Source organism: Odocoileus virginianus, chromosome 3 (assembly GCF_023699985.2).
Source record: "Odocoileus virginianus isolate 20LAN1187 ecotype Illinois chromosome 3, Ovbor_1.2, whole genome shotgun sequence".
NCBI classification, from domain to species: Eukaryota; Metazoa; Chordata; class Mammalia; order Artiodactyla; family Cervidae; genus Odocoileus; species Odocoileus virginianus.
In genome coordinates, this window is record NC_069676.1 from 32,817,593 (window position 1) to 32,832,013 (window position 14,421).

Sequence of the window (14,421 nt, forward strand, 5' to 3'; positions counted from 1 at the left end):
GTGCCTCTTACCTCTGTGCTCCATAGGCGCCTCTGAACACCAGAAGAGTGGATACATGTACAACAACTCCCTTTGACTTTTTTGTTTTGTTTTGTTTCAGATCTCAGGCTGAGAAACCTGTTGTTGCTTACAGCAATGTCTCATCACCTCCGCAATAACTCAGCAACTCTGTGCACAATGAGGTACTATGACCTTGTTTTTTTTTTTTTACTCTGCTCACATGTTGGAATATAAGATTGTTTTTCTGTAGAAAGATTGCATTATTCCAGATCAAGCCCTCAAGAGCTTTTGAAATACCATTGTCAATACCTGGGTGAAGTAAAAGGATGGCCACAGGTATAGTCTCTGAGAAAACATCCTGCTGTTCTACACCTCCCTCTTTTAGATGAATGTGTTTTTGACTTTTCTTTAAGAGGAGGATTCAGGAAGGCTATCAGCAGCCTAAGATGTCAGGATTAGAAGTGTTGTCCATTTAGTTGATTCTGAGAATCAAGCAGAGATGATGGTGATTATCTTTTTCAAGAAATTAAGCATGATGAACTGGGCAACATGGCCATAAGGAAGACAAAATGACCCACTTGTTCTGTACACTTCAGTTCTTGGAGTTGATACTTCTTTCAGCCTTTCTTACTTGTCAGCTTATGCTTTGGCTTGATTAATACAATTTGTTTCCTCAGTATTTATTTGTGCCTGTTTTGTTCTCCTAAGGTGGAAAATTTTCTGTTGCAGTTTTTAAATGTCTCATCAATAAAAAGCGGTTTGGGACGTAAATTGACTTTGGCTGGGAGTTGACTCATCAGTAAAAATTGGTTTTGGACACAAATATGGCTTGGGCATGATTTGGCTCAATTATGAATTTTTCATTATTTTAAAAAATTGTTGTTCTACTGTGAGATACTAAAGTTATAAAACTATAAAGAAAATGTTCAATTCTATAATACTGAACTGAATATGTGTTTGGCAATTAATATGTGCCCAACTTGTATAATATTTCAAGTTTAGCTGAATATATGTAAGAGGCATGAATTACTTTGGAAAAAGCAAATGTATGGTTGATATGTCTAAAGTTACCAATGCTTAATAGTTAGAGGACTACATAGTGGAGTGTAGTGTTAGTTTTCAAAGAACATGTTTATTGATTCTAATTCTTGCATGTTCTCTGAGACCAAGTTGTGACATGTGTTTGTTGTATATTCATAATATCCGAACATCTTTTTTGTCCCTGTTCTTAACCTCTGACCAGCTATTTTAAAATTTACAGTTTGTTTTCTAAACTGGCTGGTGTCTTATAATATGCTAGTGATAATGACAATCAATTCTATAAAATGGAAGTTGAAACAGTGAAAACTACATCATCATTAGGCAGAAAATATTGAAGGGAGAGGGTTTGCAGAAGAATCCTGGGCATGAGATACAAAGATGATTGGGACAGGGCAGAGAAGGGAGAAGCTACTTCAGGCAGGAACAGGAGCAGAAACAAAAGTCTTCAATGGTGGAATGAGCATTATAGGATTGGAAAGTGTGGAGATGGATTGTCTGCAGTAGAAAGTGACTCCATACCAGTCATGGAGTTCACAGGCAGAGAGGTTCTGATAATAAAATATGGGCTTTTTAGATTTGGTATTGAAAAGCTTGATAGGTTAAGAGAAGCTTCTGTACAGACTCTGAACAAGGAAGAAGCACTGTGAATCAGGAAGTTTCTGGGAGAAGTATCTGCTTACAAAAAAAGAGAAAGAAGATATATTTGGGTTCATATACAAGAATAAGCAGCATAGGAGATGGAAAAAGCTGTAAGGTCTCTCTCTGAAAAGACAGCTTTTGAACAGTGGGCAGGTATATCACAAACCACTGGTACAGAACACCGTAAATGTTGAAATAAAGGGACAAGTACATAAAAATGTGATACTGGGTTGAACATTCTGATAAATATAACAACTGGATGTGTGCAAAATTTAAAGAAAAGGAGATAAAGGAGAAAACAGAAAGAACAGGATTTTAGTTCAGACATGAAGACAAAGGAAAAAAAGCATGTCCGATTGACTGAGCATGTTTTAGGCCCATGAAGACAAGCATTATATCTTATTCCTTTTTTAAAGGTCCTTTTTTGAACCTGAAGTCACTCTGTATGTACTTGTTAAATGATGAATAAATGAATAAAAGGAGCCTTGTCATTAACAACTGATGATAGTAGAATTGAAACAAAAGTGGCTCCCAGATTTTGAGATGGAATGACTAAAAGATGGGAAGCATTTGTGGTACAGTAGGGAGAATAATGTCCCTCAAATTTACATACCTGTTATGAGACCTGTGAATATGTTAGGTTATATGGCAAAGTGGAATTAAGGTTGCAGTTGGAATTTAAGTTGCTAGTCAGTTGACCTTAAAGTATGCAGATTATTTTGGATAATCTAGGTTGGCCCAGTGTGCTCACGAGTGTCCTTAGTTTTGGAAGAAAGAAGCAGAAGTTTCCATATCTGAGTGATGCCATGTAAGACAGACTTGAGGGGCCTCTGCTAGCTTTGTAAATGAAAAGAAACCACAAGCCAATGAATGTAGGCAGTTTCTAGAAGCTGGGAAAGGCAAAGGAATACTCCTACTCTAAAGCATCCAGAAATGAGCCAACCCTACTCAAATGTTGATTTTAGCTGAGTGTGACCCATTTCAAACCCCTTGTCACTTAATTTTGTTAACAATAGCAAACAGAAAACTAATGGAAATTGTAAGGGAGGGGTGCATCAAGATTTAGTGTTGCTAGATTTGATATTTGGAAGAATGACTGTGATTATCTAGCTGGAGAGTCCTGGGGAAAATTGCTTATCTTCTTAGGCTATTACTTCCCTTATTAATGATTTCCTTGGTACCCAACAAGATTGCTGCCTTTCTGACTGATTTTTCTCTGATTTCTCCTTTCTCTCTCTTAAAACTCTTAACTTGCTTCTGGACTCCAGTATTTGGATTTCCTCATTTCTGATTTCCTTTTTAATAAATTGACTCATACTCTGGTAGTTCCAATTGTCATGTATTTTCCCAAATGCGAAGCATGTTTATCTACTCAAAACCCAATAGTTTTTTCAAATTACTTCCATATTTACAAATGACTCCCTAGCACCATTAGAAGCTCAGCTTGTATGTTAAAAAAAAAAAAAAAAGAAAAGAAATTACCACGTTCTCTTTCCCCCTGAGATTCCTTTTAAACATTTCAGTTTCACTTAAGCAAATGCCTTTTAAGCACCTAAAACATCAATGTTTTGATCTTTTTGGGTTAAATTACATACTTTTATTCTCTCTCATCATCCCCATTGAGAAGAAGAGGTCTGGAAAGGAAATAAACACTTATTGAACACTCAGTATATGTCAGATATAGATCTTTTCTTATCCTTGAAATGGGGAGTTTTTAAAAGTTTTAAACATTTACCAACTTTACTGTGCCTTTCCAAGCATTTAAACTAAGTCATTCATAACTTCTGTAGGAGAGAAGATACCAAATAGAACAAGGATTGACAAACTTTATTTGTAGAAGACTAATTAAGCCAAATATCATTTTTCTCTCATATTTTTCTTTGACTTTGGGTTCTTTTGTCATTTGTTTGTTCTTTAGCAAACTTCTTTTATTTATTTATTAAATTGTATTGAAGTATAGTTGATTTATACTGTCATGTTAATTTCTGTTGCATAGCACAGTGATTGAGTTATATATACATACTGGTTTTCATATTATTTTCCATTATGGATTATCACAGGATATTGAATATAGTTTCCTGTGCTATATGGTAGGATCTTGTTGTTTATTCATTCTATATATAATAGCTCTAGAAACATCTGTGAAATGTAAAGTCTATTCTTAGTACATGGACCATTCAAAAACAGACTCAGTTAAGCCCAGGGACTGAATTGGGCTTGCATACTATAGCTTGGCTTTCCTGGTAGCTCAGACAGTAAAGAATCTGCCTGCAATGCAGGAGACCTGGATTCCATCTCTGAGTTGAGAAGATCCCCTGGAGGAGGGCATGGCAACCCACTCTAGTATTCCTGCCTGGAGAATCCCCATGCACAGAGGAGCCTGGCGGGCTACAGTCCATGGGGTGGCAAAGAGTTGGACACTACTGAGCAACTAAGCACAGTCCTGTAGCTTGCCTACAACAACAAATAGGGCAAGGATGAATTTTATCACAGTGAAAATATTCTTGAAACTCAGCTTTTGTTGAGGAAAAAAAGCAAGAACTAGTTCTAAGGAAATGAGCATTTTTATAATTAGCTATAGAACAGAGGAATGGATTTAAGGGATATTCCTAAAAGACAAGAAAGGGAAGTAGAAAGACCTTCTGGATCTGAGAGGTGAAGCCAAGGAAAAAGAAAATGAGAGAAATGCAAGTGGACATTAGATCTCTTGCAGTTTTTTCAAGGTCTTAAGTCAAATTACAAGGATAGGGGTAATAAATATCGAGGGAAAGATTTCAGAAGACTCGAAATTGTCATGATCTCCCAATGTATATCCCCCCAAATTATAGTTCATTGAAGAGGTACCTTATCTCCAAATTATTAAATGTTGTAGAGCAACTTTGGCAGAAAGTAGTGGTTGACATGGCCTGAGTATCTCTTCTGGCATACTTAGTTGCTGATGGCCTAGAGGAGATTTACAATTTCTAATGTCCTGGAAGCAAGCAGGAAGGTACTGAAAGGACAGGTAGTTAAGAAGAAGCCTGGTGTTTGAGATGAAAGGGTTTCATAGCTTCATAATAGTGGAATCTGTAGGGGACCATGAACTTCAAAAGCTGATACACTTTTGATGCTCTGACAGACAAATTTAGCAGTAGAGTACCCGGGACCAGATCAGAGTGACTATCTCCCAGTGGGTGTCCACAGGACAGTGTGTTGGACATTATTGCTTCTTGAGATTCAGCCAAGCAATAATAGAACACAAGCAACCAAATTTTCTTATATTCCTCCCATCATTCAGTGGTGATTATATCACCCTCCCCTTATATCAGATCAGGTTCTGTGAATGCTCTGACAAACGTAACATAATGGAAATAACGTTGCGCCAGTTTTCATACCTAGGCCTTCTGGAGCAGGCGCACTTGTCTTCCCGTCTCTTGAAACACATGCTCTTGGGACACACCCTCTGAGAATCTCCAAACTCATTGTTTTGAGAAGCTCAAACTACAAGAGAAAGCTTCATGCAGGTGTTCAGGTCAACAGCCTCAGCTGACTTGCCAAGTACATCCAGTGATATAAGACAGCCAGATCGGATGCCTAATCCAGCTGCTCTCTTAGACATACCTGTAACCTCCGTTGATTTCAGATGTTTCTATATAAAGAATCTCAAGTTATAACCCTCCTACAGAGCCCAGTTAGTCCACAGAGCCATGATAGCCAGGACAATAGTACAACAGATAATTGAATGACAGGCCAAGAACATTTCATCCTACATGGAGAAGAATTCTCCGGGTGAATCTCCTAACCCAGGAGTGGGCATTTTATGAGTGAGAAGTAGTCGTTTGTATATTAAATCACTTAGATTTCAGGGTTAATTTTTACCACAGCCAAACATATAGTTTCTCAACAGATGTAGGCTTTGGAGCTCAGCAGTTATCAAAGTATGGTCTGCAGAACTGGGACTCCCAAACAACACAACTGTGAGGTCATAAACTAGTGATAATTTATTATAGCAACAATAGAAAACTAATACATTTGGAAAACTTTTATTTGCTACCTTAAGCTGGAGAGACATTGTTCATGAGATCAGTGGTATTACTAATGGATTTTATTTTTGACTCTGTATAATGAAATGTGTCAACCATATGGAAGATCTTCATAAATTATTCAACCAATATTTTCCAAGAAATGTTGGGAAATCATGCATGACTAGAAGAGCTATTCAAATTACAAGGTAAACTTGAGAACAAAAAAAGCAAATTGAGGAAAAAAAAATTATATGTTTTCCGATTATTTAGCTATTATTTGCTTTTAAGATGTTCTCACCCACTGAGTTGGGTTTTGTTATAGTAACAAAGAATACCCAAAATCATATGAAAAGACCATTACAATACTCCTTTTTCTAATAAAATATGTGTATGAGGCAGGATTTTCTTCAAATATTTCAACTAAAAGAACACATCTCAGCAGATTGAGTGAAATATTTATGAAAACCCAAGTATATTCTATTAAGTTAGTTAGCCAGACATTAAAGAGATTTGTAAAATGTAAAGGAATGCCATTCTTACCACTACTTTTTGGAAAATTTTGTTTTTCATAAGAATATTTTTATGTTAATATAATGAATTTTTAGTGTTAATTTAAAATTAATGTGCATTTAACATTTTTCTGTTTTGATTTCTAATATGGTGATTATCAATGACTCACATAATCATAAAAGCAATGCAACCCACATAAACACATTTTTTTTAGGTTTCTTTTTTTAAATTGCAGTATAGTGTACAATATTATATCAGTTACAGGTATACAGTATAGTAATTCACAATTTTAAAGGTTAAATTCTATTTATAGTTACATATCCTTGTAGCTTGTCTTATACATAATGGTTTGTACCTCGTAGTCTGCTACCCCAATATTGCCCCTCTGCCATCCTGTCCCACTCCCAACTGGTAACCACTACTTTGTTCTCTATATTACATGAGTCTGTTTCCTTTTTGTTATATTCACTAGTTTGTATGGTTTTCTTAATAGTTTTTAATGTGAAGGGGATCCTGAGATCAAGACATTTAAGAAACAATGCCTTCATCAGTTCCCACAAATACACATTGCACATGAACTAGAAAGCCCTCCTCTACTTCTTTAAGAGGAGATGAGCTCTTTCTTCTTCTCTCTGTGCCTGGGACATTTTTAGCAAGAGGAGAGGGAGGAAAATGCTTTCAGAAGGGGAAGCAGAGTTGGTTTTGAACCTGAGCTTTGAACTGATAGAAAACGTAAACCTAAAAAACTCTTATCTTAAACCAGAAGAAACCAAGTTGTTTTTCATTGGCCAGGTTAAGTTTACATACCTTGTACCCTCACTTCTTTTGTTATCAGCAAAAACAGAATCCAGAATATAATAAAATCAATTTTAAAATTGTGCTTTAAATTGTATCATTTATCATTTTTATACATCACTCAATTTTATCATTTATAAAAATGGAGAGAAAATATAAATTACACTTTTGCATTTTTTATAGTTTAAAGCTATTTATTTTGTATTGGGGTATAGCTGATTAACAATGTTGTGATAGTTTCTGGTGGACAACAAAGGGACTTAGCCATACATCTACATATACCCATTCTCCTCCAAACTCCCCTCCCATCCAGGCTGCCACATAACATTGAGCAGAGTTCCATGTGCTGTACAGTAGGTCCTTGTTGGTTATCCATTTTAAATAAAGCAGTGTATACCTGTCCATTGCAAACTTGCTAACTGTCCCATCCCCCTGGCAACCATAAGTTTGTTCTCTAAGTCTCTGAGTCTCTTTCTGTTCTGTAAGTTCATTTGTATCATTTCTTTTTAGATTCAACATATAAGAGATATCATATGATATTTCCCCTACTCTGTCTGACTTACTTCACTCATTATGACAGTCTCTAGATCCATCCATGTTGCTACAAATGACGTTATTTCCTTCTTTTTAGTGGCTGAGTAATGTTCCTTTGTATATATGTACCACATCTTCTTCACCCATTCCTCTGTCAACAGACACTGAAGTTGTTTCTGTATCTTGGCTATTGTAAATAGTGCTGCAATGAACACTGGGGTGCATGTATCACTTTGGATCATGTTTTTCTCCAGATATATGCCCAGGAGTGGGACTGCAGTGTCCTTTCCTGGTGGCTCAGATGGTAAAGAATCCATCTACAATATAGGAGACACAAGTTCAATCCTTGGGTTGGGAAGATCCCTTGGGGAAGGAAATGGCTACCTACTCCAATATTGCTGCCTAGAGAATTCTGTGGACAAAGGAGCCTGGTAAGCTTGTCCATGGGGTTGTAAGGAGTTGGACATGATTGAGCAACTAACACTTTCTTTCACTTTCACTCTCATGGTAGTGATACTTTTAGTTTTTTAAGGAACATCTACTGTTCTCCATAGTGGCTATACCAATTTACATTCCCACCAACAGTATAGAAGGGCTCCCTTCTCTCCCGACCCACTACAGCATTTATTGTTTGTGGATTTTTTTGATGATAGTCTTTCTGGCTGCTGTGAGGTGATATCTCATTGTATTTTTGATTTATATTTCTCTAATAATTTATGATGTTGAACATCTTTTCATGTGCCTCTTGGCCATCTATATGTCTTCCTTGGAGAAATGTCCATTTAAGTCTTCTGCCATTTGTTGATTGAGTTGTTTGTTTTGATTCTGTTAAGCATCATGAGTTTTCTGTAAATTTTGGAGACTAATCCCTTGTCAATCACACCCTTTGCAAATAATTTCTCCCAATCTGTGGGTTTTTTGCTTCATTTATTGTTTCCTTTGCTGCGAAAAAGTTTTTGAGTTTAAGTAGGTCCCATTTTTATTTCCATTATTCAGGGAGACAAATCAAAAAAGGTGTTACTGTGATTTATGTCAGATAATATTCTGCCTATGTTTTCCTCTAGGAGTTTCATAGTGTCTGGTCTTACATTTAGGTCACATTTTGAGCTTATTTTTCTGCATGGTGTTAAAGAATGATCTAATTTTTTTTCTTACATGTAGCTGTTCAGTTTTTCCCAGCACCATTTGTTGAAGATACTTTCTTTCCAATTTTGTATAGTCTTACCTCCTTTGTCATAGATTAATTGACCATAGACACATGGGTTTATTTCTGGGTTTTCTATCCTGTTCCATTGATCTATATTTCTATTTTTGTGCCAGTACCATACTGTTTTGATGACTAGCTTTGTAGTATAGTCTAAAGTCAGGGAGCCTGATTTCTTCAGTTCTGTTTTTCTTTCTCAAGATTGCTTTGACTATCAGGCTCTTCTGTGTCTCCATAGATATATGTTTTTTTGTTCTAGTTCTGTGAAATATGCCATTGGTAATTTGATAGTGATTGCATTGAATCTGTATATTGCCTTGGGTAGTATTGACAATATTTAGTCTTTCAACACATGTTTGCAGATTGGCACTTCTTCCTTAAATGGCTTCTCATTGCCTTCTGAGTGATGTATAGATTCCAGTCTGGACACTGTCTAGTATGGCTTGTTTCTTGGCAGTGTTTTCTGCCAGCAAAATTTTACATCTTGTGTGTATACTTAGATTCTATTAAAATATTATGACTTCTGTTTCCTGAATACAATAGCTTTCTTTCCTCCCAAGCCCTGTGCATTTCTTTTCTGTCTTTAAAATGTCCTTTTCCTTCTTATACACCCAAGGATCTTACCTTAGAAAGACAATTATTATGTCACCTGTTGTGTGAAACCTACCTTGATTAATTCCCCTAAGATCTCTACCAACCATGATTAATTCCTTCTTTCTGTCATCTTTATATTTCACATTTCTTTCTAGATGGAACTGTAAAGTATTTAGTGGGGTTTCTTAGGGGTTGAAAGATGAGGTAGCATGCTATTTTCTTGGTAAATGGTAGAATTCTACTTTTCCACTTTTGACTTCTATTGTACTTTTATTTCTTGTCTGATCATCTCATCTGGCTACTCCATTCATGTTGGCAGCAGAACTTTTAGTCCACCTGAATATGTCATTTAAGATGGAATTGTGCAGGAAACAGAAGATGTTGTGTGAAACTGGAGACAGGTGAAGGTTGTTTATTTGTTAATTGTGCCCACTGCACTATAAATCCTTGGAATATAGTATTCTATCTTTGGGTTCTTAGCACAGTTCTTGGCACATTTAGATGCAATGCTGAGTAAATATGTGGCTGATAAGTGCCTTAGTGTTACAATGTTTGAACTGGATAATCTCTCACTCTTTTGAAAGGTCCTCCCAACTCTTTATATCTTTTCCTCTGGACTGGCTTTCTCATTTTCTCCATTAATTATTCCTTTAATTTCTGGTTTTTGTTTTATTTTCCTTTGTTATTTTTGTATCTAGATTTCTTTCATTTTCTCTGATTTTTTCCTACATTTTAAAACAAACAAATGTACAGACTTCTAATTTAAAATTCCTGTTTCCTATTTTCCCACCAGTGCATGCATGGAGGTAAAGAGGGAATGTTGCCTTAAGTAAAGATGAGCAGATTACCTCTTGCCATTATAGTGAAGGTATATTTTAATTGAGATAAATTATCAGGGGCCCATTCATGGCTTAAATGATTAGGTTGATGATGATGAGAATTATGACAACCATAACCAGAGACAGCCACCAAATATACTTTAACTATAAACACTCAGCAGCATATAATATTTACTAACCCTTTAGGAAACCAGGAATATGGTTTAATGCATTTACCATAGGGGTCCAATAAACCTTTTTAGTTTGTTATAATTTTCTGTCATTTTATGAAAATTTACAGCAGTAAGAATAAGGAGATAATAAAAATAACTAGACTTGTTAATGTAAACATGGCAACATTTTTGGTATCAAAGAACTGTGGTATACAACCAGATAAAAGGTGAAAGAATACTGTCACATATATTTTTAGCAAAATGGGATCATCTAGGTTCTTGCTGTGAAATATTACGTGGATGGTTAGGTTAAGGTCCTACTTTTTTATGACTAACTGGTTGGTAATATGTTTTTTCTTTATGTTCTCACAAAGACATTTTTCACTTCTTTAGTTTTAAGAAAATTTATCTCAGGTTTCACTTATAGAAACAATTTCACTCTCATTATTATGGTCTAGAGTTCTCTCAGACTTGTGAGGTATCTCCTTCTGTCAGTTTTCTTCCTTTGGTGGTTTAGGAAAAAATTTAAAAATTCTGAATTCTCATCTGTAACCAATATAAGTAAAAAACAAAATACAATGAGTGTCTTCAGTCTTCTTTTATACCTTCTTGAAAGGTGGTATAAAACTTTAGAGAATACAATAAGAAAACTAAGGAAGGAAATATATAATCCTTTTGGACTATTCTATCCTATTTTCTCTATTCTTGTTTCAAACATTAGTGGAGATAAGTGATACATAAAGAAGATTAATGATAAAATAATCTCTAAAATGATTAATAATAAACTATATCAAGATATAGAAAAATTAAGCACAAAAGTCCCATAATGTAGCATGCATATAAAGGGCTCAATGGATGGATTTGGTAATAGCAAGACTGAATTTGTATTTTATGTTTTGCAAAATGAGTAAAATTTCTCTCTGATACCAGGAAATATTTAAGCAAGAATAAAAGTTATTAAATATCAATTCTCACAAATATTTAGACCTGATAAAAAAAATTAAAAAACTAAAATTTGATCTGATGGATTCTGATCATATACTGAGGGTTTATACATGCTGGCTTAATAGTAGTGCTGAGAAGACATTACTCACCTTTGTATTTTATCTTTCTTATTCTATTCAGAAAAACTAATCAAGACAGGAAATGGAGTTTGTTAGAAAAGGGAAGGGCAAGGAGGTTAGTGGAAGCACATTTTATCATAAAATTACATAATTATAGAGTCTAAATTGAACATTATAGGAGGATTGGAACCTGGAGGAAACTCAGTAGCAATGTGAGCTCCAGACAGCTCTTCTTTTGTCGCCCTGTTCTCAGTGATCACAGCCACAGTATCACATTCATACAGGACACTGATCATTACACTGGGTACCATTCATATAAAGCTATTCTACTTCTCAAGTCTAAGCAGAATAAGAGTACAGATCTAAGATCTGAGCATAGTTCTAAGGTCCACCTCTCTGTGAGCAATCACTGCATCAAGAGAGTTTTTCTTCAAATAAGAGAAAGAACAAGTTGTTTGTTGTTTTTTTTTAAAAAAACTAACCAACATGGAACCTACAAACAGATACTATAGTAGAAAAGATAGAAAATATAATCTTAAATATTCTGAGGAAGAGTATTTCAAAAGTGATTTTTGGTATAATACATGATTATATGGTCTATACTAAGCAGAAGCAAAAAAAAAAAAAAAAAAGGAAAAAGAAATTTGAAAAGGAATGTGCAAAATAAAGAATTTCAAGGAGACTAAAATTGTAGTATAATTCAACTTCTTATCATAGAAGACAAAGAAGGGATCTGACATTGCAGAAAATGAATTCATGATGTGGATGATAAACTTTAAAATAGAAATAAAAGACATAAAACTAAGAAAGGAGATGAAAATGCAAAGTGCAGAAATGGCATCCAATTTAAAACTTTTCTTAAGAAGTTCAGAAAAATTACAAGGGAAAAAAGTTTAAATCAGTAGTATTTATTACAAAAGAAACAACTATATACCTTGCTCCTAGATCATGACTGGATAATATAGTCACTCAATATTTGCTAATTTGAATTAAGGAAAGATTAATTGATGATAACTACCTAAATGTTGTCAAATGATAGTTTATAAGCAAATAAGACTAGCAGGTATATTTTACTTGGCTCATGCAATGTCACTCAAAGAGAAACAGATTTAATCCAACATTTAGACAGTGTGATTTCATACCTCTCTTGAAAAACTAGACTATTTGGGCACACTTAGACCCCATTTCCAAATGGCAACTGTTTCTTAAGTTTGAGTAGCAACTGCTCCCTTTAGGTGGGGCCTGTATTTTCTCTCAGGATACATTTTAATGTTTACATTACTTGTCTAGACACTGGAGTTATTAGAATTTATGAACCCTGCTTTACAACAAAGAAAAAGAATCAGTAAGAGTATATTAAAATGGCTTATAGAAATGTAAGTATATATGGAGAGAGGTCAATGAGTCTAGACACATTCTGGCAAAACAATTACAGAGATCAAAAGCAAATTTTTACAAGCATCTGTGCCAAAAATATGGTTTCCCTACCAAATAAGAGAAGTCAGAATGAATTCAGAGCTTTATTCTTTAGCAACAAATATGGAACAATAATGGAGCAATAACTGCAAAGTTTCAAGAGAAAATTTTACAATTTGTAAAATATATACTGAAATTATCTTTCTGAGTGCAACATTTTACAGGGGAAACAAAGCATTAAAAACATTACCAACATGCTACTGAAATATATATACACACACACACACCCATTTTACAGTGACATTTTAGTTAAGTAAAGTTCAAGAATAGTGAATGTTTTGTTTAATGGAATAGAGATGATCTCTGGAGCCATTTAAACATACAATTGCCCATGTAGCCATGACAATTATTATGACACAGGGCCATATAGTAGCAAAATAATTTAAAACACAGGAAGTAACAACACAGACATATATGCCAAACTCCAAATCCCATACTAACAAAGATTTAAAAAATAGACACACCATCAAGGGTCAGTGAAAACCTGCTGAGTTATTAGTTTTATATAAAAGGAAGAGATTCAAGAGATACTAATTAGTTCAGGACTTTGATAGTCAGGTAAATTCACATGAAAGAAAGCTTTCAAAAATATAAAGATGAAGAGTAGTGTATATAAAACAGTAAGCAAACAAAATAGCACATAACAGTGATGATCTTGCCTAACCCAAATGGGAAAATTCACTAAAAGACAACTATAACCATCTATAATCACAAAGCATCTACTTCAGTTATGACAACAGTTAACATTAATTGAGTTCAAGATTTATTGTTGAATGCTGCAAACTGGGTACCTCCTTTGCACTAATGGGTTCACTTCTATTTGCTAACCCCTTGAATTCTCAACCGTCATACTGATATAGATGCTGTTACCCACACCTTTCAAACGAAAAAACAGAATTTGGACAGTTTGAAACAGTCCACACATATAGTACTGGATAGCATGAAAATTCAATCCCTAGAAACATCAGACTACTCTTTCCACTAAGTGGCATTCAAATTCCCTAGGAATGACTCAATAGGCAAACTAATTGCATGAAGCAACAAATCTAGAACTCCACCCAACAGAGGGGGTAAATGTTTTCAGATGACATTTCAAAAAGAGCTTTGAAATTGCTTTTAAGTAAAAAATGGAATTTTATCACATTTGTTTATACTTATTTTAAAGTCTAGTATTCTTATTTTTAAAAACATTTCAGTGTGTGTGTATGTTTTGGGAGTGGGGACTATAATTAATTTAATGCTTAGGATATGAAAAAAAAAATGTTTACCTGGATCATTGTTCCATCAAATCATGGTCTGCACATCATTTATGTTCTAATCTCTAGAGGGAGTGATAAAAATATGGGTCCACCTCACCCCAACTTTGGCCTCTTGAATTGAGCTTTATAGTGGTGAGACCTAAAGGCTAAGGGTTTAACATGCTCTCCAGATGCCTTTAATGCACATTGGAATGAAAGACACGTATTTAGATAAAATCTAAACAAAGCTAGGCTTTTTCTGGCTGTATAATACTTATTCGAGGTTTTCTGTTATCCTTTTTGGTAGATATCTTCTAAGGTAGCTGTCAAT

General features: G+C 34.8%; 1 long non-coding RNA gene across 1 annotated transcript in view; it reads left to right on the forward strand.

Annotated features, from left to right (window-relative positions):
* Positions 1-14,421, forward strand: part of LOC139032218 (uncharacterized) — a 483,796-nt gene that overhangs the window by 251,669 nt on the left and 217,706 nt on the right. Inside the window, exon 2 of the long non-coding RNA XR_011484741.1 lies at positions 101-182. This is a non-coding gene — a long non-coding RNA (uncharacterized lncRNA). The remainder of the gene's footprint in view (positions 1-100; positions 183-14,421) is intronic.